This window comes from Alexandromys fortis, unplaced genomic scaffold (assembly GCF_014885135.2).
Source record: "Alexandromys fortis isolate MF-2015 unplaced genomic scaffold, M_Fortis_MF-2015_v1.1 scaffold_8_9099976_23576923, whole genome shotgun sequence".
NCBI classification, from domain to species: domain Eukaryota; kingdom Metazoa; phylum Chordata; class Mammalia; order Rodentia; family Cricetidae; genus Alexandromys; species Alexandromys fortis.
In genome coordinates this window covers 12,460,042-12,483,818 of record NW_026067899.1, presented here as the reverse complement: position 1 = coordinate 12,483,818, position 23,777 = coordinate 12,460,042, and the positions used below count along the sequence as shown (strand labels likewise).

At 46.7% G+C, this 23,777-nt stretch overlaps 1 protein-coding gene across 1 annotated transcript in view; it reads right to left on the bottom strand.

The window, feature by feature from the left end:
• The window catches only part of Acvr1 (activin A receptor type 1), a 124,441-nt gene extending 102,900 nt beyond the window's left edge, over positions 1 to 21,541 (bottom strand). Inside the window, exon 1 of the mRNA XM_050122235.1 lies at positions 21,083 to 21,541. The gene's annotated coding sequence lies outside the window, so the exon portion shown is untranslated. The remainder of the gene's footprint in view (positions 1 to 21,082) is intronic.
• Positions 21,542 to 23,777: the final 2,236 nt, after the last annotated feature.

Genomic DNA, 23,777 nt, shown 5'->3' with positions numbered 1-23,777 from the left:
TTTTTTTTTTTTTTTTTTTTTTTTTTTTTTTTTTTTTTACCGAATGGGAAGACCTCCTGAGAGGATACCCTGCGGTCCACCACAGCTATGATTCTTAAGAAGCTGACATTTATTTATTTATTTATTTGCTCTGTGGCTCCAAGTGGCCTAGAACTCACAAAGTACCCCACACTGGCTTTGAACCTGAGGCATACTCCTGCTTTAGCCTCCCCACTGCTGGCATTCCAAGCACAAGCCTCTGTGCCTGGAAGCTGGCATGTCTGATGATGGGGGTACATGTGAGTTGTTTACCTAGGGAATATGCTCTATTTTAGTTGGTTTGAAACCTCAAAGTGCTGTTTAGGATTCTGACTGGGCAGTGTTCTCTTTTGCGCTGAGCCATCAGAAGGGTCCGCGCTGGCTCATAACCCCGGGAGAGTGAAAGCGTACTTTGTGGATAAGGACACTTTTTGGGGCACTTGATGTTTCTTAGTCCTGTGGCAGAATCATTGGTCTCTCTGTACTGATGTTGGTAGATTCTGTTATTTTATTTTTAATTCTTGGTAGCTCAATCTGGTCTGGAACGTACTATGTACATCAGGAGGCTGGCTTTGGAATGACAGAGATCCACCTGCGTCTAGCTACCTCTTTGGCATTGGGATTGCTACACCTGGCAATAATCTTCCATTTTGGTGGAGATAGAAGCGATTGCCAAATATTTGTGTAAATCAGGAGAAGGCAATTAGAAATATGTCTCTCAAAGAGGAGAATGAAATGTTAAGAAATAAAAAAACTGTCTCAGTCTTTATTTTCGGGTCTGTTTGATTCAGGTTTGTGCTCTTCAGCTTTCTTTTGTCTTTGGATACTATGTTTCAGGTTCTTTGCCAGTGACACAGGCCCAGAGGTGCTATTCTGGGCTTCCAGAGAATTCACAGCTTAGCTAGGGGATCGGCACGAATAGGTGGCTGGGTTCAGTTTCGGAAGTGCGTAAGGTGTGCAGTGTACAGCAGAGATGGGGGGGGGTCACACCTACTTGCTTTCGGGAAAGCGTGTAGACAGGTCTTGACAAGGTGGTTACTAAGGTTGTAAGACTTTGAGTGGCAAGTTTGCTTTGTGATGTAAGGAAGGGTACTCCAGCTTGGAGAACATTCCACACAGAGGTGGAGGGCATAGCTGGAAAATGTCAGAAAACATGGCGCCTGCCGGGAACCTTAGGTAGTTCAGGTAAACAATAGCATACAGAGTGTGGCCCAATGGTGTTGCTGGGATGCAGGGCTGGAGAGGTGGGGAGGGGATTCCCTCACTGAGTGAGACTGCTTACTGTTTGCTAGACAGTTCAGACATCCTTCTCCAACTTTGTTCCTATCGGGGAACTGCAGGCAGGATGGATGGATGGATGGATGGATGGATGGATGGATGGATGGATAGATGGATGGATGGAAGGATATATGATAGAATAGGATAGATAGATAGATAGATAGATAGATAGATAGATAGATAGATAGATGATAGATAGATAGATAGATAGATAGATGGATGATTGATAGATAAATAGATAGATTGGTGGATTAAAAACTTGCCAGTGGTTGGCTTTGATTAAAAAGGAGAAAGTATAATGCAATAACAACTCCTCTGTTCTCAACATGTAATCCAGAGCGTCCATGAGAGTTACTGAATAAGATAGTATTTCTAGACTGCCAGCTCCTTGAGGAGGTTTGAGTCATCTCTGTGCTAGTCTCTGCTCCACTGCTCCACAGTGCATGAGACGCTCTCATAAGGAGGCAGCCTCAACACTAAGTGTATTAGAACACACTCAAATCTGGTTTATGATGGCTCGACTCATGAACATTTACTCTATCCTATAACCCCTAGTTAGAAATAGGAATCTGGGAGCCAGTGGGTAAAGGCACTTGCCGATGTGCCTGGTAATCTGGGTGGGTTCCATCCCTGGAATCCACATTACAGGTGAAAAGGGACAGCTGACTCCACAGAGTTATCCTCTGACTTCCCCATGCCTGCCACAGCATGTACACACCTACCCATACATCATACACACAGAATAATAAATGTTTCCTTCATTGTGAGGCCAGGCATGCACTTCAGAGGCAGGGGCAGCCTGATTTCTGTCTGTTCAAGGCCAGACTGTCCACAAAGACACCCTGTCTCAAAAAAAGCAACGTACAAAAATTTAAACTTAAAAAAAGGAAAGAAAGGAAAGCCAGGTGTGGTGGCACAGGCCCTTAATCCTAGCACTCAGGAGGCAGAGGCAGTTGGGTCTCTGTGAGTTTGACATCAGCTTGGTCTACATAGCAAGCTCCAAAACATCCAGGACTATATGAAAAGAGGAAGAGACTCTGCCTCAAAGAAAAGGGGAGAGGAGAGAGGGGAGAAGAAGGGAAGGAAGGAAGGAAGGAAGGAAGGAAGGAAGGAAGGAAGGAAGGAAGGAAGGAAGGAGGAGGGAGGGAAGGAAAGAGGAGGAGGAAGAAGAGAAGAAGTGAAAAAGATATGAAACTGGGTGGTTAGTAAAATGGCCAGGGCACTAGCACCAAAGTCTGAAGATCTGAGTTCAGTCCCTAAAACCCACAGTTGAAGGAAAAACCCAACTCCCCCAAATTATCCTCCGAACTCTATAAATGTGCATTGGAAGCAAGTGCACGCACACGCGCGTGTACACACACACACACACACACACACACACACCACAAATGGTTTTACTGGTTTTATTTTTAATGTGAACTGTGATCTTTCCCCCAGACTAATAATAGAGAAGATACCCCTTCTCCCTCTCAGCTCAGCCTCAGGCATAAGGGCACACACCTATGTCCTTTAGAATAACATCACCAGTAAGCTAAGCTGTCACCAGGTTAAAACGTGTTTTGACTCTGGGTATTTTCGACTTATGCTGGATTTATTGGGACACAATTTCTTCATAAATCAAAAAGGCATCAGAAGAGGGAATGTTCTCAGGGTGAGAAAGGCCATGTACATTTTTAAATGTTTACAAAACATGCAAAACAAAATAGCACGGACCTCAGGATAATTGCACGGCCCATTCATGACCCAAGTTCAAGCTACATGATCCATGCATGATGTCTTTGTCAATCCTGTTGCTGTACTCCTGTGACTCTCACTCAAAGGTAACGGGACACATCTTATGAATGGGAAGAACCCCTCTGCCCACCATCACTACCACCATCCAAGGTCCCAGGCAGCAGTAAATGAAGAATTTAGTAAAATAAAATAAAAACCTATGAACACTAGAAACAGAAAACAAAACAAAAAGAAAAAATATTTAAGCATACTCCCCATCTATATAATAGAAAAACCACCACACCAAAAATCAATGCTTCCATCCGGGACCCATCCCGAAAATCATTAATCATCATCAAGTCCTTACTCTATACAAACTTCCCTGAAAAGTGGAGCCTTGCTTCCTGCAGGAGGGACCTGAGAGGGCCACCAATGTCCTGCTCTGTGTAATCTCAGAGGGAGGGAACAAAGGTTGACTCATCACGTACAATCTTACCGCCACCATAAAAAGAACCCTTAAAGGCATTTATAAACGTGTCAGTTCTGACCTTTCAGCTGCTGTGTCCGGAAACGACAAGAGAAGCTTCAGAGAAAGTGGGGGAAAAAAACAAACAAAACAAAACGTGAGCTGGCTATATTGCAAAACAACTTCATGGAGCCCTGGTAGAGTCTGCTGCCTCCTTTGAGTATCTGAGCAGCCCATCTGTGTTACCTCATGGAACAGTCTCCATGAATAAGAGCTGTCTAATCATCAGGCCAGGGCCTATCTCCTAAGGTCCAGTATCACCTCAAGCCCTTTAGTTAGTAAAAACTTCTGGAAAAGTCCTTAGTTCCAGCTAGCTACCTCCTCCTTCTTGACCCATTACAACGTGACTTCATCTTGAATCCATAGCAACAAGACTTAAGAGGTCGTAAATGACCAACACAAACTAGCTCTGTAGGCACCCTCCCTAGGGTGCTAGCCACCCACCCGCTGTACCCACACTGCTCTTTTCCAGACACCCATGGCAGACCCCAGGCCTGTTTTACCTTCTGACCTTGCTCCCTGCAGAATGTGGTTCGGCCCCGTGCTCTCCCTCAAACTGTTCGTTCTAGACAGTTCCACCGAGTGCCCCGAGGCCAATCAACCCAAGTCACCTTCCAGTATTCACCTACAGCTAATCACCCCAGACCCTGTCCCTCCAGAACCCACCTTCCAGCCTTGACGCCGCGTCCCAGCGGTTCAGCATTCCAAACAGTCTTAAAGCCACACCCTTTGTTAAATAGAGGCCTGTGTTCCTCACTGCCCTTCCAGCCTGCCACTCCTGCTTGAGTGTTCCCACAGTGTAGAGCCTGGAGGACTGCCGGTCCCTTGGCATGCTGCTAAGTGGCATTTCGGCTCTTTTCTTTTTCATGGATAATGTTCTTTTCTATTGCATATTAAAATCAATCCGTAAGCGACACATCAAGACTACATTCCCACACATTTAATTGCTTTGAACCACTTTTTATAGATGGTAGGATAACTTGGGGGACCTTTGAAACATTCCATAGTATCCCAGACCAATTTAGTCACACGCTTAGCAACTGGGATGGGACACAGGGATGTAAATAAGACTGGGAACCACTCCATCAGAAAGTGGCTGCGGCTGGTATTTAAGGGAAAAAAAAAAAAAAAGAAAGAAAATTCCTACGTATGATAAGCAACTAGAATCCCAGCTTTGGCCCGGGACCTCGATACTACAAGTCCGATATCCCAGGACATCCCTGGTTCCCAGGCAAGCCCGGACAGCTGGCCTCCCAACACAGATAAGCAGTGTTGCGAGCCTGAGAAGCAATGCTGGCTTTCCCAAAAAGCACTCGGCAGAAGGCAGTCTGCTAAGCCTGGGGTGTTAACAGCTGCACTGGGTTTCTCTGCGGAATAAATTTGGAAGACCCCAGGGATGTCCCAGTCGAAGTGATTAAGTTAATGATTTTCCTCATCACAGACGCTTTGGAACTCTCGGTTCACCTTCTACACTGTCTGAGACAATGTGCTTTCTCGCACTTATTTGGGGACCTTTTTAGTGGAACTCCCGTGGTGCGATTTGAGTCCCTGATTTTTTTTTAATTTTTTTTTAAATTTATTACTCCTGTTGTGTGCACAGGGATGGGGGGTGGGGCATACCACAGCACACATGTGGGAGTCAGGGTACAACTATGTTGTGTCAGTTTCCCCTCTCCCCATGGGGTCCCCATGGGGTCCAGGGATGGAACTAAGTTTGCATTTACCTGGTAAACTAGCTTGCCTCCTGATTTAGGTTTCAAGAAACATTTGTGGGGGTTGGAGAGATGGTTCAGTCAGGAAAGTGTGCTACATACAAGCACAAGGATCTGGGTTCGGATCCCAAGAGCCCATGTAAAAACAAGGCATGGTAACACAGGCTTTCAAACCCAGCTTCAGGGCCCAAGAACAGAAAGAACCCTAAAGCTCATTGGACAGCCAGGCCTAAGGCGCTTTAGTTTCAGTGAGAGACCCTGTCTCAAGACATAAAGGTGGAGAGCAATAGAAAAAGTCTACACTGACCTGGGACTTACATACACACACACACACACACACACACACACACACACACAACAATATTTAGCAAACGAGAGCCCTCTATTATTTCTGCATTATCAATCGTACTTTAAAAAAATCAAAATCAATACTCCTTAGCACGTGGTTGGTCCCTTCCCAGCTCTCTAGCATCTTACAGCTTGCTGTTGGCTCATTGGATCTCAGACTTCCAAAGGCATTCAAATTAGGGTGGTAATGGAGGATGCCTTTAATCCTAGCACTTGGGAGGCAGAGGCAGGTGGATCTCTCTGCGTTCAAGGCCAGCCTGGTCTACAAGAACTAGTTCCAGGACAGGCACCTAAGCTACAGAGAAACTCTGTCTCGAAAAACAAACAAACAAACAAATGAGACCTGCTGGGTCCAGCCCAGCAGGATTCCCGTAGGTATGTGTTCTAAAGACACCATTGCCTCATCTCTGGTCCCATTAGCATTCACTGAGACATCACTCCTGATGTTTACTTTTAAAGGATGCTGATGCTGTGTCTTCCCCATCCCCCCCACCACCCCAAGCCTCTGCCTGGATGGCCCTAGGCTACCTGAGAACTTGCTTTGAACTTCCACAAGCAGCTCATAAACATCACTGCCCAGGAAGATGACCCCTGAAGCCCTCTTAAGCAGAAGTCCCGCACCCAGCATTACTTTCCATTTACAGCCATGTGCCAGATTTCTCTGCTGTATCCTTGCTAGTTCTCTGTCTGTCTGTCGTCTGTCTGTCTGTCTGCCTCGACCAGGCTTTTGTCACCATGTTCAGTGGCAACACTTGAAAAAGAGCATCCCCCCCCCCCAGGGAAATTTAGAAAACAATGCTGGGTTTGTTTCTCAGCCACAGGGCACCTACTTCCGGTGAACAAAGTCCTGGGTTCTACCTCCAATACAAAGGGAAAAGCAGAGGTTGGAAAGGAGGAAGAGAAGGAAAGAGAAAGGAAAGGGACAGAGTGAGTGAAGAAAACAAAAAGAAGAACATAAAAATAGAGGGCAAGCCGCTATGGTGGGTCCCGACCTTCCAGAGGCTGAAGCAGGAGGATAAGTTTACTGGGCCCAGGAAAAATTGGGAGGATTGGGCATTCAAGGTCCTAGACTACAAAAGAATTGGAGACTACTCTAGATCATGGGAGACACTGTCTCTAACAACAGTAACAAATGGAAAACAAAAAGGGAGGAAGGACCATCACATACACACACACACACACACACACACACACACACACACACACACACGCACGCACGCAGAGTCTGCTGATCTAGAGACAGATAATTAGGACGGCCAGCAGAAGTAGAGTCTCCGTCACCTTTGAGGAGTCAAATCAAAACAGAGTAACCCCACACCATTGCTTGCTTCCCCCCCCCCCACTACACAAAAAATAAGATGAGACTTCCCGTTTTCTTGAAAAGTAAACTTAGGTAACCGTCAGGTTGACCTGTAACAGACTGAAAATCGACAGCCGCAGTGGGCACAAAGCACATTCTCCTCCAAGTCCCCCAGCATCCACTTCACTGAGAAGCCCTCCCACAACGTGAAGCTTAAACAACCTTCTGTGAAGACTGCCACGACGGGCCCAAGGCAGTCGGAGCTATCAAAATCACAGACGTATCACACTTAAAACAGCATCAGAACTGTGTCAATAATTATAATTAGACACTCGCACCAATCAAATGCGCCTGCGCTATGTGAAAGTAAAGCCAGCCTCTCCAAAGTGTAGCTACCAGATCATAGTTTAAATCCTCACGTAGGCATAAAACCCTATAGAGACAGGGTAGATTTTACTCAAGAGGAGCAAAGGTCGCAATGTTGCGAATCGCCATTGTAAGGAAGGAGGCTACCTTTAATGCTACCTTATAGAGGTGACACCAGGTCTTGATATTTACTCCACTCATTTGTGCTTACTGACTGTCTCTCCTCATCGTCATGACCCACGGCACGATGTCACAGAAGATGGCAGCTGCCACTGTCGCGGTGTATCCCCTAGGAGCTTATTTCCCCCTTTACGGCACAGCTTCATAACCATCAATCTAAGCGGCACTAAGGAAAATTCAAACTATGATCTGGAGCTGGCTCTGATGGCAGACACCTATAATCCCGGCACTGGATGCAGAGGCAGGAGGATCACTCACTGCAAGTTCCAGGCCTGCTAAGACTGCATAAAGAGAACCTGTCTCCCCAAAAATGTATGATGCACCCAAAAACAGTCATCTGAAGTCATAGTTTTAGGAGACTACGTAGGATTCAGTTTTACAAACAAATAAAGCTTCATTTCTGCGAGAGAATACCTAAGCTGCTCTGTTTCGGTTTTGTCTTCCCTACAGCTAGTAAATAAATTTGTATATGGAAAGAGGTTTAATAAATACCAAAAAAAAAAAAGGGGGGGGGTGAACCAAGGGCTCAAAAATGTTCTAGAAAAAAGTTTATTATATTAGCTATCCAAAAATTCCAAGTGGATCAAATGAAAGAGTCAAATGCAGTGCTTGGCTGTGGGAACCAATTCTAAAGGGAAAATCCAGGACAGAGAACAAACATGAATTTTATATCATGCTATGTTTAAAATTTTAGATATATCTAGCTTGGTTAGTGCAAAGGTGTCCGTGGCATTATTAAACACAGCGATTGTCCTAGTGGTTAAGCCCTACAAGATGTACTTCGGCCTTGCAGCTCTCCCTGGCTTATACAGGCCCTGGGTTCCAGACCCAGCACCACCAAGGAAAAAATGCTGACTAAATGCTTCAGAAATAAACCATATTGTATTTTCTAAATCTTACAACATGATCAAAAGCAGTCTCCTCTTGTCTGCTCCAAAATCATAAATAAAATTTTGCTGTTTCTTATGGACTGCCCATCACTAGCCTATTAGTTTTTTTAAAGCTATTAAAAAATAAAACTTTTTCCCTAAGTATAAAAACCCACTGTCTCTATTCGTGATCGATAATAGAAAGCTGACTATATGAGTTCCTTTGTCACTAAATGCTTACTTATCACTCGCAATATTTTTTTTTAAAAAAAAAATTCAGCCATCAGCCACATAAGCTCCGCTTTTGACATAACATAGGCAGACATGGTACTTTAAAACAATCAAAGTAAAGCTGTGGTTTGCAAGGCTTCCAATGCCCACAGTTACTCACAGACTTAAACTTATATAGGGAAAAAAAATCACCAGACTCCACTTACTGGAAAAACCAAAAAAAAAAAAAAAAGAGAGAGAGAGAAAGAGACTAGAGAATTATTTAACATTAGGAAGAACCAGCGCTAAATAATTCCTGCCTTTCTTGACAGACAGGAAAACATTGAAAATAAAATTACTTTCTTTGACCACATAACTGGCTTTCAGCAAAAGCAGACAGGGCTGGGTCCTTGGCCCCTGCATCCTCACCATGCATTGTGTTCCCCAAACACATACGAAAAGAGTGGTGCACGCTGCTACCTCGATAAATTTACAAAGCAAAGAGCAATCATCGGTATTTATTCTCAGATGTGCAGGAACTAGTAAATCAAGCTGTCCAGACACAGATGTTCAGTATGCAGTGATGCTCCCCCCTCAAGGGAGACGCCCTAGTGATGCTCCCTACCCTCAAGGGAGGCACCCCAAGACACCCAGTGGGCGCTTACAATGGAGAGCACTGAAATGTATGTGAACCCCAGTTCTCCCTAGTATGGACGTGCCTATGCAAAAGCACAATTTACAAACCACGTAGAAGAAAAGATTAACGGTCATAATAAAACAAAATAATTAAAATGATATCACATAATAAAAGTTATTTTAAACTTACGAACTATTTCTAGAACTCTTCATGAAATATTTTCGGACCACAGTTGAGCACTGACAACTGAGAGCAGGAAGCAAAGCCATGGATAATGGGGGGACTATTGCAAACATAGACACAGTCAATGCAAGACTGCATACACAGTCACGGCAATGCTACAGTGTACAAGATTGTCTAAAGCAAACACTGAAAGAACTATCACATAAATTATAGGACATAATACAAGGCGATCCAAAGTAAAAGAGGCGATGCAGAGATGTGCTCACCTAGCACACGCAGGGTAAGTGAGGCCCTCAGTACTGCAAGTAAATAAGAAGGCAACTTTGTCCATATTAACAGAGAAGTTTTCCAAGACTAGTTAAAACAAAAGCAAAAAAAAAAAAAACAGGTACAGAACTGAAATTTGTACAAAGAACAGCACACATAGAAACAAAAACATTCACTGTCAGAACGGTGGCGGACACCTGGAGTTCCTGCTACCTGGGAGGTTAAGGCAAAATGACTGCTTGACTCCAGGAACCCTGAGCCATCCTGGGAACCATGGTAAAATTCTGTATCTAATAAACAAGCCACCATTAGTATAAGACTGCAAATATAATTAAATAATTAAATGCTAACACTGAGAAAATGGCGAACTTGGATTTTTTTTCTTCTTCTTTTTGATGCTGGGGATTAAAGCTGGGGTCTTCCCTATGCTAAACAAGCACACCTGAACTGAGCTGCAACAATTCCTCTTACTGATGCCTTTTTTTTAATAACGGAAAACAGAAGATGGAAGTACAAAACACTTCCGGGGTTCTCTTTTCCTTCCTGTTTTGTAACACGTACATGCATCCCGTGCACAGTGTACAGGGCCAAAAGCACAAGTATTAACCAAACCCAAGGAAACCCGTGTTCAGGAATGCCTGGAATGTATACATGTGAGATAAAGATGCATGTGAGTTTAAAAAAAAAAAAAAGTTAACTTGAATTTTTAAAAGCCAGAGCTGCATGTCCCCGAAAGGAGTTGCAAATCTATGAGAAGAAAAGGAGTGAATTCCTGGAAGGTTTCCATGAGCAGCACCCACGTCTGAGCAAGAATCACCCCACCTGTAGACAGAATGTCCAGACCTTTGGGAGATCTAAAGGCAACCAGGTGGAGAAGACCACGCAGCGGAGGTGGACCCAGCTAGTCAAGAAACAATAACCTGGATGGAATCCGAAGCAAAGGGAGTGGAGGTGGAGGTATGGATTCATCTGAATTGGTCAAGGAACATTCCATTCTTAGCCAGAATAAAACCTCAGCAGAGAGTCATAACCCTCTGGCAATTTCCCCCATCTTGGGACTCAATAGGCTCTTCTTCTATGACCTATGATACAAAGATAAATAAATATTTTTAAATAAAAACTTCAAGTCACAGACTCAGTTTCACCTAAGGAAAGCATGCGTGTAACTTACAGATGTCGTCATCTATCAAAGACAGCGGCCACCTGCTTCTGAGTCTATGAAAAGACGCTTATCAGTTCCCATGTGGAGAAGTGGAACGGCTGAGTTTATTCCTTCCTTAGGATAAACATTTAATTCATCTGGGAGAATGACGCTTAACCCCAAAAAGTCAATAAGAAACTCTGAACTGTTTGCCCCGGGGTCCATTTTGTCAAGGACTGCTCTGAGCCACCTCTCCCCATTCCCAAAAGGGGCCGCCCCCACATTCATCCTCTCACCAAGCAGGAACACAGATCCAATCAAAATAAAAGCCAAAGCCCCAAATCTTCACCTCCAGGATTCTAATGCTATATCCCCAACTTCTCACAGGACCGAAAGAAAACTACTCTCCGGTGCCCTTGCTCTCCCAGCAACCTCATCCCTTTCCAAACAAGCTCCTCTTGCCAGCTTCATGCTTTAAGATCAACACCATCACCCCAGCCATGCAATTTCCACAAGTCAGATACATTTACCCCAGCCCCACCCTCCTTCTCATCACAAGTGAGTTATCCAACAAACTCTGTCTCCAGCCCCAAACCAAAAACCTGTTCCATCTAGTATTATTGCTTCTTCCTGGCTTCTGAGAAATAAATCCTCCCTACCAAACAAATCCCCTAGAGGCCAACAGCGTGAGGGTCTCAAGCACACACAGCCACAGGGACAGTGCAATTAGTTTAGGAGAAACAAGGCATATTAGGGAGGTCTTAAAACCCCAGCGCAAGAACAGGGGATAAGAAGCAACTATTAGCGGACATCAGCGTCTAGAAGAAAACAGGGTGAGCTGAGACAGAGGCAAACTCAGAACCCATGACCCTTCAGACAACCACAAGTAGCTCTCGCGGCTTCCTCCAGGAACAGGGTCAAGGGGTTACCAGTATCGCGAGTCACAAGAACGAATGGAAGTTGGGCTATTTCAGTGGGAAATGTCCTCATCTTCAATAATGGCAACCTTTTAAGAAATGTTTAAAATGCAGTACCAACCATAACGTAACTCTAAGGCACACTAGCCTGGGGACTAGGAGTTTCTACTTCTAGTCTTACCTGCAACAACGGGGGGGGGGGGGGGGGGGTCGTGTCACTCGGGTTTCAGTCTCTCCTCTGCAGAGTGGGTCTAGCGGAAGAAGCTACTTCAAGTGGATAAGAGTATTCAATGAGCTAACACAGGATGGCTTGCTCAGGACCAGATTCCTTTTAACTTCTTAAGACAGGCTGGCCTCGAACTCCCTCTGTAGTTGAGGACTACTACAACTTCTGGTCCTCCTCCACCTCTCAAGTGCTGGAATTCCAAGTGCTGACCAGTACATCTGGCTTAGGCAGTGCTAGAGATCAAACCCAGGGTTTTGTACATGCTAGACAGCACTATCAACTCTCCCATAGCCACAGCCCCAGGCCTGCTTTCCCCGTATCCCAGGAAATCACAAGGTACCTAACATTACCCTTACTTCTTTCTTTCACCTTGCATACTCCACACAGTCAAGGTACATTACGGGGACTACACCTTCCTGTTTTCCCATGTTTTGGATGTTCTCCTGAGGAATGCCAAGATGTAAAATCCAATCCAATGACTGAAAATGTGTCCGGTCAACACTGTCTTCCCCCTGGCTCCCACAGCACACCGACTACCTCCTCTTCACTAGAACCAGAACATATCTCCAGAAGGCTACCCATCTCACAGCTATACACAAACCTGTCATGATGATAACGTAAATGACACCCATTTCCAAGGTTGGCCAAACAGCAGCCACCTCCTCAATGGTGCTGGGCCCCTCTTCTCTCTCTAGACCTTCTGACCAAGATAGTTAGTCTGCCTCTTACAGGAGATGCGTAACTCCCCTCCAAAATTCCTGCATGTCTAATTGGATTTATTGGGCTTCATGCTCAGCCCAAGTATGGGAAGACGTGATGAACATTCAATAAATGAAGACCGAAGAGGCAAAAGAAGAAGACGACGCAAGAATGCAGCAAATTTTACTAAGAAAGACAATGACAACGGGTGAACTGTTTATGCCAACAGTTAACCTTTCGTTTTCGTTTTTTGAGTAATACACGATGGCGTCATCGTCCAAATTTCATTCCCATCTTTTTGGTGTGAGCAGGTAGGTACCCCGGTTTGCCTCTTCAACTGAAAGAAACCACCTTATTTAAATAATAATCTCCATAAACAGAGAGCCGAGGGCCCCTGCCCAGCTCAAATGAATCAGCCCCCATCTTGGCTGTTGGTGGGGCTCAGCAAGTCCCACATGAGCCCTTTTCAAATGATTTAAAAAAAAGGCAAAAATTCTTGCACTAAGAAAAGAAAATGGTGGGAGAAGGAGAGAGGTGGACGCTTTCTGTGGAATGACTAAAATTCATGCCAAAAAAAAAACTGACAAAATACTAATTCACATTAGCAACTATTCAATAAACAAATTAAGGCTAATTTCCACAATACCTGGAACAGAACACTTTTTTTCCCTAACTGCTGATTAGGAACCATTAGCAAGTTTTGAAATCAATTTAGTAGATAGAGATCAGAATTTTTAAATAAAAACTAAATAGAAATTAGAAAGAATTACAATATAGTCTAGTGAATGCCGTAACTCGGCTTCGTTACTAATATGCACGTGCAGAAGTGTGTGTGTCCCAGACCATAATGGAAAACGTTTCCCTGTGAGTCAAGAGTCTTTTGAAAACCCTGACAGCGAACGTTTATGTTTACCTAATGTTCTATCTCCAGAACGAGCCGCTCCATTTCTCTCTAGACCGCACTGGGAAGATACTTGTTCCAGCCCCTGTTGCCCACAATGGCTCAGATCCTTCCCGTTGAAAAACCACATAAAAGATAATAATAATAATAATAATAATAATAATAATAATAACATTGAGTTCATTTGTCCCTCACCATTTTTCCTACCAAAAAAAAAAGTCACTCTGGACAGCCACCGCCTGACCTCTTTTCCCCTACGCACTATTCCTAGGTCTAACTGTCTAGTCTATGTCCTTGGAACCAAGAAAAGAGACGCAATTCAAGTGCTCTGGCATTCTTGGTTACATCCAGCATTACCTCAGGACAGTAGCTAACTACATGATATTTCCACTGAGAAAGACCCACAGGTGAATAAGATTCAGAACCTGGGTTTCAGCATCATCCTAACCGCCCCTCTGCTCCAAACCGCTTCCCCCTGGAGACCCTTTCCAGACCTCACCCACAGGCTGCACACTCCAAACAGCGTCACCTCTCCCATCTCAGTCTGAGCAGCACCAACCCCCATACCTCCCTTTATTCCATCGGTCTATTTCTTATAAAACGCAAGGTTATGTTTTTAGTGGTTCGATCAATAATTCTTCCATCAGCTAAAGCAGAAGCAAAACCTAGGGCAATCTTGTTTTTCAATGGCAGCTTGCTGCAGTGTAACCGCGAACGGCCAATACTGGCTTTCACAGGTCACCAAACTGCCCAGGCAACAAGTGTTCAGGTTGAACAGTTCCTTGTGGTTACATCCACTCAAAGTCAGCCCCTAAAATGCAGTAAAAGAGGAGTTTACTTTGGAATCTATACATTTTCCAAAAAGCTTGGAGACATTCTTTTTCTTGACAATTTTTTTTTCCCCCGAACCAGGGTTTCTCAGTGTAACCCTCTATAGTCCAGGTTGGCCTCGAACTCACAGAGATCCGCCTGCCTCTGCCGCAGAGTGCTGGGATGAAAGGCGTGCGCCACCACCGCCTGGCATGTTCACATTCTTTCTTTCCCTCTGACATAATCACTGTCTAGTGTTCGGTTTTCGCTGCCAATTCTTTGGGAACACACACTTGTTACAGGAAAATCAGAATAAAGGGCTTGATTAACCAGCGTTTGAGTCCCACATGAATGCAGGATTCCTTGCGGTGGTAGAAACAAAAAATGAGTGAAAATGTTCTTCCCCAGAATAGAAGTGTCTCCCTTACCTCTTCACAGAGGAGAAGGAAATGTGCACTGAAAATAATGCAATAAATATTTACTGAAGGGGTTCAATAGTTAAGAGCACTGGCTGCTCTTCCAGAGGACCTGGGTTCAATTCCCAGCACTCACATGGTCGCTCACAACTGCCTGTAACTCCAGCTCCAGGGTACCAGACACCCTCCTACAGACATATATACAGGCAAAACACCAAAGCACATAAATTGTTTAAAATAAAACATTAAAAATAAATAAATAAATATTTGCTGAATTTACTACGTTCACGCTACAGCCAAGAGTAAAAGAGGGGACTCAGTCGTAAAGCACATTAGGAGAAGTGAGGCCCTGGGTTTTTAATCATCATCACAGAGATAAAAACAGGGCAGGGGCCCCAAATACACTTTCCTCACCTAGTACTTTCCTCACACTTGCTTCCCATCCATGCATAGGGACCAGGTATCAAGATTGTTGGCTTCTCTGTGCTGTCCCCTTTACTAAAATACAGGGTCCCTTTACACCCATAACAGCCAGTCATCCCTTCATCCTCTCAGGATTAAGAAAACATTCCAGGGCTGGAGAGATGGCTCAGAGGTTAAGAGCACTGACTGCTCTTCCAGAGGTCCTGAGTTCAATTCCCAGCAACCACATAGTGGCTCACAGCCATCTGTAATGGGGTCTGGTGCCCTCTTCTGGCCTGCAGGCATACACACGGAAAGAATATTGAATACATAAATAAATAAATATTTTTAAAAAAAAGAAAAAAGAAAACATTCCATATTGTTGGAAAGCTGGCTCACCAGTTAAGAGCATATAGTACTCTTACAAGTTTGGTTTCTAGCATCTACATTAGACAGCCCACAACCACCTGTAACCCAGCTCCAGAGTATCTAATGCCCTCTACTGGACTTCGCAGGCACTGCACCCATGTGCACATACACACACATACAGAGAGAGAGAGAGAGAGAGAGAGAGAGAGAGAGAGAGAGTTAAAACTAAAATGAATCTTCTTTAAAATTTATCTAAAGGAAAGTATTGGTTTTCTGATCCAGTACCGGGTTAGATGTACAAGATACACAAAGGACAAGAAAGACATAGTCCTTGTCTTGAGAGAAGCCAGTGAGACAACTGAAAAGGTCTGAAGTCAGTGAAAGGCAATAAACCACAGGGAAAGAATAAAATAAAGAATGACTAACTCTCAGGTCAATACCTCGAAGAGATGAATCGAGGCCCAAGAGGAGGAGAGGGGGCTGTTACAATGGTTAGAATATAGCAGGGCTGAGAAAATCAGAACGCAGTCTCCCTTTTAGTGAGATTTCTCTGACTTTCCCCCAAAGAAAGGGCAAGGTGAGAGAGGGTCAGATGAGTCAAGGTCAGTCCTTATGGTGTGGGTGGAGAGTTGGCCTCGGAGACCCGACAGGACATCTGTGCTATGGCTGCTTACTTCGCCCTCTGCCACTATATGTATCTGCACAGAACTTAGAAAGTGATGGTGGCGCATGCCTTTAATCCCAGCACTTGGGAGGCAGAGGCAGGCGGATCTCTGTGAGTTCGAGACCAGCCTGGTCTACAGAGCTAGTGCCAGGACAGGCTCCAAAGCCACAGAGAAACCCTGTCTCGAAAAACAAAAAACAAAAAACAAAAAACAAAAAACAAAAAAAAAAGAACTTAGAAAGAGCGGAATCTGAAATGGCTTTCCCAGTCACTGAAATAAAGGCCAAGCACCCAGAGTAAACAGTGAAGCAACCCTAATGGGCAAAGTGGAATGTTGGTCTGGGACCGAAAACCCCGAAGTCAAACAATGAAGCAGTGGAAACTGGCAAGCAGAGCTCTCAGGACCTGGGAAGATCCTCACAAACAGGCTCAGATTCCCAACCCTGCCTGGGAGGGCAGTTGTGGAGAGTGGGGAGGGTGGACGTGTGTGTTCATTTTTATCAAGGAAGCTGAGTTTTCGTCTCCTTGTCTTCCCTGGCCCCCATTGGTGATGCAGGGACTTGAACCACTAGGCTACCACAGCAGCCTCCCTTTTTCTTTTTATCCTGATGGGTCTCTTATTAGTTAGCTGGGGTGGGGGTAGGCGTAAAACCACCTTCCATCTCAACTAAAAGCCAGGATGCACCAGCCAAACCAATTCCATGAAGCTTTTTCTGACAGAGGTTTTTATTAGACTGTACTTTGCAACAGACCAAACCTAGTGTGGGGTTTCTGATTGTTTTTTTCTTTAATGCGCACTGGTGTTTTGTCCTGAATGCTGGGTCCCCTGGAACTGGAGTTACAGACAGTTGTGAGCTGCCATGTGGGTGCTGGGAATTGAACTCAGGTCCTCTGGAAGAGTAGTCAGTGCTCTCAACATTGAACCATCTCTCCAGGCCCCTGTGCTTCTGATTCTTAAACTAGCAGGACTATCAAAAATGGCTTAAAAAAAAAAAAGAGGTCAATCTTTCCTTCGGATCTTCTAAGCTAGAACTGGCCACAGGGACGGGGGAAAAAAACACCGAGTTTTCATTCCAAAAGATCAAAGAAGGCATTCGGTACCAGGAAACCTAATTCCAAATCCTCATTTCCAGGAATAAAGCCACAGTGCCCAAAACTTGCTTGGGAAAATAACACAGGAGGCTGTGGGTTCCAATTAAAATCCTTCACTGCCCAGCCTCCCCAACTTAACACTGCTAACACTTTCCCCAGGCACTGCTCCCCCTTCCACAGCACTCCAGTCCCGAGCAGTCACTTCGCTTCACCGCTAGACACACAAGCACAAAAACGCTTTGTGACTCCATTCTGGGCCCCATCCTGGAGACGAGATATACAACCCAAGGTGACGCTGAAAAGGGCCAGCTGCAGCGCAGCCCAGGCCTCGCAGGAGAAACCCCTGCAAAGCCCGGGCTGTCCCGGCACTCATGATACCGTGAATGAGGGCAGAAGAAGCGGAAAACAGACAAGGGGCAATACTCTCAACTTTACTCATCAGCTTTAAATGATTACCCATGGTTTTGTCAACCAGCCAATAGTAAAGGTGTCTCCTTCATGCAAGGAAGCAAGCTAGGGGCTACAGTCAGCAAAGTGCAGTGAAGTAATCCCCCAAGTAATCATTATGCTAATTACTATGTTTAATTTTCTTTATCGTTTCACAGAGAAAAAAAATGTAGCATGTATGTAGCTTATGAGGTGTAAAACTAAAATCAGCACCCATGAACTCGATTCCCAATCAAAATATCTGAATGTCACCAATAGTGTGACCTTCTTTGCCCTTACCCCAGGTCCCTGCAGCACAGATACACGTAACCACCGCCTTGCATTTGAGGGCTCAGTATAAGTCGATTCTATCTTCATGATTGCCTTGTTCCCTAATCCAAGAGCTGGCTGCTTCTTAAAAGATGGTGTTTTTAAATTATTGGGAAAGAAAAATATTAAAGGGGGCTGGAGAGATTGCCTTAGAAGCTAAGAGCACTGGCCGCTCTTCCAAAGTACCCAGGTTCGATTCCCAGCATCTACACGGCAGCTAGCAAGGGTTCATAACTCCAGTTTCAGAGGATCCAACACCCTCTTCTGGCCTGCACAGACACTGCTTGAGGTATACGGACATACACGCAGGCAAAACACCAATAACGTAAAATAAAAAATAAATAAATAAATCTAAAACCGAAGAAGCACGATATGAAATAATTAAGTTAAGTGACAATGAGCTGCTGCTGGAAAAAAAAAAAAAAGTTTGACAAGCACTGGCGACAAGAGCCTGGGCCATGTGTTCTGGAGTCCCAGGAGTTATGGAGTCAAATAGGAACTCCTCAGCCTAAATCTGCCGAGCCTCGGGTTCCTGCAGGAGAAGCGCACAAGGGAAAGCGTGCAAAGTGTTCATACGGAGGCGGGCATGCTGCATGGCTCATACTCGGCACATCCCTTCATCCTATCTTTAACTCTACATGAACATATCAAAGGGTTTGCCCCCCCCCCTCATACTTTGCTTCTCCATAATCCCTGGTGAGCTGGTCATGAGATTCGATCACATGAGAATGAATCGTGATAGAAGAACCCAACAACAAGTCAAGGAAGCCACAGAGGAGCGATCAGGTCCCAGCATTGATTCTTTCTTTACTTTGTGACCTTGGAGAGCAAGATCATTTTTCAAATCCATTTCTGTCCTGTCTCTCCCTCGACTCACTGACGACTCCATCCAACCTAAAGGAATACCTAGAAGCCTGTCGTGACCAAATCGCAGTACAGCCTTAGGAAGAGCAGAAGCGTGGGTAAGATACCCTCTATTTACCAACTCAGCCACTGTCACCCGTTGCCTGAGTTCAGAGAGAAAACTCAGTAAATTACCAGTCTGGAGGGGAGGGCATTCATTACAATGCTATTAATCAAATTAAGTTCCTCACTCCTGAAACGCATTACATTCCTGAATATGGCATTTTAACTCCGCATCCTTAATATTCTCTGTAATTACTTAGCAATTACAAGAAACTTATTCAGATTCAAGTGATCACTTTTAGTCCAACGCGCAAAAGTTGTAAGACTATTATCTCAATCAAGTTTGATCTAAAAAAAAAAAACCACGCTCTGTTTCCAGCAAAACTCAGCGACACAGTGGAAAGAGAGAGCACAAAGCCAGCGCATGCCCATGCCGGTCCTTGATCTCCGTCGTCTAGCCAGGGTTTATCTCCTCAGTCACTCGTCACCTCGGAAGGATTCACATATACAATGGCAGCAGAGATGCTATGGCCCATTACAAAGCAACAGCAACCTAAGGCCCCGCAGCTCTACCACAGAAGGCTTCCTTCCATTCATCAGCCCCGGGACAGAAAACAAAAGTAACCGAATCACAGAACAAGGGGCTGGATCTTTGCATGGTAATCCAGAGCCTATCCAGACTTAAAATAACCTCGTGACCGCACTTGTCTCCAGGAGTGCCATGGGTGAGGCCTGGGTTTCATACTTAAGCAGTGTGCCAACTGTAGATCAGCATGGCAAGGCAGTGTCTGAGGTCAGCACCAGTCTAGTGTCTGCCGCCTGCCCAAGCCTGGGCCCCCGGCCAGCAACCCACCTCCAGAGACTAGTGCCAGGACATACTATAGTGTTTCCATTTAAGGCCCGCCACTTGGATCAGCCCATCTCTGAAGTTTCTTAACACCACCTTTCCAGGAAGAATTTTTTGGGGAAAAGGGAGGTGGTGTCTATTTTTTGCCACCGCCTTCCCTTGGGCTGTCAGAGCAGTCTGCCTCTCAGGAACAGGATTCTTTAAACTCACTGGGTTAGGTCTCAATTTGGGGATTTATCTTTTTTTTTTTTTCAAAAATGACATAGCTAAGCAAACGTAAATACTTATACATACAATTATATTAAACATGTGTGGGATCAGAGATAGTTCCCATCATCTCATACCATTCACCCAAACCGCAAAGCAGAAAAAGCCAATAAAGGGAACAAATCCACCGCATTACAGTCTGCCTCTCTCCAAACACCAAATGAATGACAACTTTTTAACCAACACTTTTCTTCTGCTACAAAATGGATGGGTTTTTTTCTTTTCTTTTCTTTTTCAAGTAGCTTCCTCCACCACTCCTCTGCCATGCAAGGGGGTGGTTGTTCAGAACTCCAGGGGTAAAGGGAGGTAGGGAAGGGTGGGAGACGTATCTGGCACAAACTGGACAGAGCCAAGCCAGTCTCTGAACCAGACGGAAGTCCATGCACGCAGTGACCCAGAGGCCCACAATTCTCCCCAGGGCGCCTAAAGGTTCTAGCCTCGTTGTTTTGGTTAGTGTTGAAGGAAGGGTTTTAAACTTGGCAAAGTACCGTGCAACATCTGTAACCACATCTGCCTTCTGGGGATCGCAAGATGAATCCCACATTCCTGGCTTTGAAGCTTTTTGAAACTGCAGCTAGGAAGGACAGAGGGAGGGAGGGAGTTGAACAGAGTTTATTGGCTGTTTCTCCAGCAGAAAATTCCTCTTGGAAGGGATGGATATTTTGAGGGTGGGGGTGACTCGCCAATCTCTTTAGTCTGCCAAGCTCAGCTTGGAAGGTGAGCCCGGGGCCGGGAGGCCAAATCGATTTTTAAGTCCGAGGCGAACACCCTGCAGGAGTTCACCCTTCGCACACCCGAGCACACTCGAGCCCCCAGCTCCAAGCCTCTGCCCTCCCCGGATCCCACCCGCAGCCGAGGCCCTTAGCAAGACAGTTTCGTTCCGCCGCGGCTTCCCCCTGTCGAGAGGGCACGCAGCTTGCCGGAGAAAGAATGAAAGCGAGGGGGAGGCACCGAGACGCCCACCCTCCACCCCCGATCCCGGCTTCGCCTCCAGCTAGGTTCCCTCCTCCTCCTCCTTCGATCCTCCCGGTTCCGGCGGCGCGGCCAGCGACCTGTCCTCACCTCTGGTCCAGCGGCGGCCGGGTGCTGAACCCGGGGAGGCGGAGAGCGCGAGGCGGCGGGGCGCTGCAAGGCGGCGCGGGAGGCGCGGGGCGGGGCGGGGCGCTGCAGCCGGCGAGGAGCCCGGAACTCCGCGGGCCGCGGGCGGGTGGCCCCGGCGGCAGCGACAGCGGCGGCGGCGGCGGCGGCGGCGGCGGCGGCGGCGGCGGAGCGCGGCGAGGCACGGGGCGGGAGCCTGGCAGCCACGGGGCCGGGGCGCACGCAGGCTGGCGGCAGGGAGAGGGCTGGAGCTGGGAAGACGACTGGCGCGGGGCGGGAGGCGGAGGGCGGGGAGGAGGGCGGAGGAAACTTGCGGCGACGCGGGGCTCGGCCGGGGGCGGCGGGGAGCCGGCGGCAGCAAAGTTCCCCCAGCGCTTGGGGGCGGCGGCGGCGGCGGCGACCGGGAGCTGGAGCGGGAGGAGGAGGAGGAGGAAGTGGCTGCGGAGCGCTCGGCCAATGAGTGTCTGGAGCTGTGATTAACCAGGCAGCAACACATCATTTCCTCCCGGCGCGGATCCAGGGAGCCGGGAGGGAGAGGGCCGGCGGCGGGGCGGGGCGCTCCTCGCGCCCCCTGCAGGCGCCCGGCCCCGGGGAGCCCGCCAGCCTAGCCGCGCTCGCCTGTCGCCCGACCCCCGACCCCTCAGGCCGCCCGGGCTGCGGGCTGCTACCAGCAGGGCTGGCGGGACGCAGGGGGGGGGGGGGGGAGTGCGGCGCGGGGAGCGGCCAGGTAGGCGCGGGCGGGGCCGTCTGGACAGCTCCCGGGGCGCGGGGCGGACGAGCGGCAGGCAGCCTGCCGGGGACTGCGGGGGCTCGTGCACTCCATCTCCAATCCTGCCTGTCAGGCGGAGGGGTGGGTGTTCAGTGCTCCGCCTTGACCAGGCCATCGCTGCCCTGCCTGCTGTTCCCCTTCCACCCTGCTCATTTCCTCGCAGGGTCTGGGGTTATGCAAGCGTTTGCCATTTTCGCAGTCTGCTTCCTTGGTAATAATAAAAAGCAAGTCGCGGGGGAAGGGGGCTTCTGCAATAATCCCGCCCTGTCCTAGGCGCCATGGGAGCTTACAGTGGGAAGGAAGGAACATTCCCCGCCGCAGAGAGACTGACAACCTCGGTCCTTAGATACACAAAAACACCCCAGTGTGCTAATATTATCTGGAGCTTCAAAAAAAAAAAAAAAAAAAGGCATGCAAGGATCAAATTTTACATGGTGCCCGCTTAGTGTGTGGAAGCACCAAACCATTTTATTTGCCCTCTAGAAGCTTATAATGTACAATCCTCTCACAAAGCAAAGTAAAATCGTGACACCAATAAATGGGAAAACCATGAAGTATTTTTTTATCCCTACAGGTCCCTTCATGCAGAGGGCATTTGTTGGGTCGCTGGCTGCAGCACTGCAGACGGTTGCAAAGGAAATGGAAGGTCTGGCCTTTGCAGGAGTTTGCAGCCGTGCTAGTAACACAGGCATGTGTGTGCAAGGAACAGCTAGAAAATAGCCTTCAGGTATTGTGTAAGCAAAAAGACAAGGAGCTTGTTGGTTCTTTTGTGTTTGTGTTTAGAAAGGCCATGTAGTTGTATTTGGTGGAGATCAGGAGAGGAAACTCCAGGTCAGATCAAGGCAAGACTACCAATCTGTATCCCTGCTCAATGAAACAATGCAACAGAGCCATCGGTGACATTTAGCTGAAGGGTCAGTCCTCACTGTTTGACCTTGAACACACTTTTAACTGAAGAGGGGGAAATGACAGGCAGCGGTTGTGAGGCTCCAATGCAGCTACCTCTTCAAGCTGGTATAGGCTTTTAGTCCTCCAAATGTTTACAGTCCCCTCCAGGAGGTCAGGCAGCGAGGGGGTTTGGTTGGTTGTCGTATATCATCATGCCTGGTTGTGCGTGTGAATTTAGTTTAATAAGGGCTTGCTGATAGGTGAATCGAGGGAGCTTGGCCTGCTTTGTGTTCTTCCTGTGGCTAGCTCAAGACCTTCTAACAGCTCTCCTGTGACTACGCGGAGTTCTATGAGGTTGTATGGGAGGATTCTGTGTAGTACTTGTGGCCTTGTACTGTACTTTATGTGTACGTACGTATAGGTAAGATAAGAGAGCAGACATAGATACAACTTCTCACAAGCCCTGTGCACATAGGGCGAAGCCCTCTGGCATAGGGACCTGCTTCCAGGAGTTCTCAACGTTGGGACTGTTGGTACTTTGAGCTGGATAACTGGTTTGCCATTCTGCATGTTGAAATATATTTAGCAGCATCCTTGACTAGTACTCCTCAGATTCCATAGGACACCTCTCCCATCCCAATAGCGACAAGCAGATGTCTCTGGAGTACAAAAGGGCTCTGTGGGAAATCACTGCCTCCTCCACCCCAAGAGCCAACCCACTGATTTAACCCTAGTGAAGAGAGAGAGAGAGAGAGAGAGAGAGAGAGAGAGAGAGAGAGAGAGAAATAGAGAAATAGAGAAATCACACCCTTAGAGCAACTTGGAGGAAATAAATCTTCTGTCAGTCTAAGCTTCTCCAATCTCAGTCATATGTTTCAGGGAGCCCAACTCCTCTTAATTAACTGCCGGCTGCATTGTGAATTGGCGCCTTCTCTGTTTTCTGCATATCCTCCTCCTTTACGCCCAGATCAACATGTTCATTTCTAAAAGTCAACAGATTTC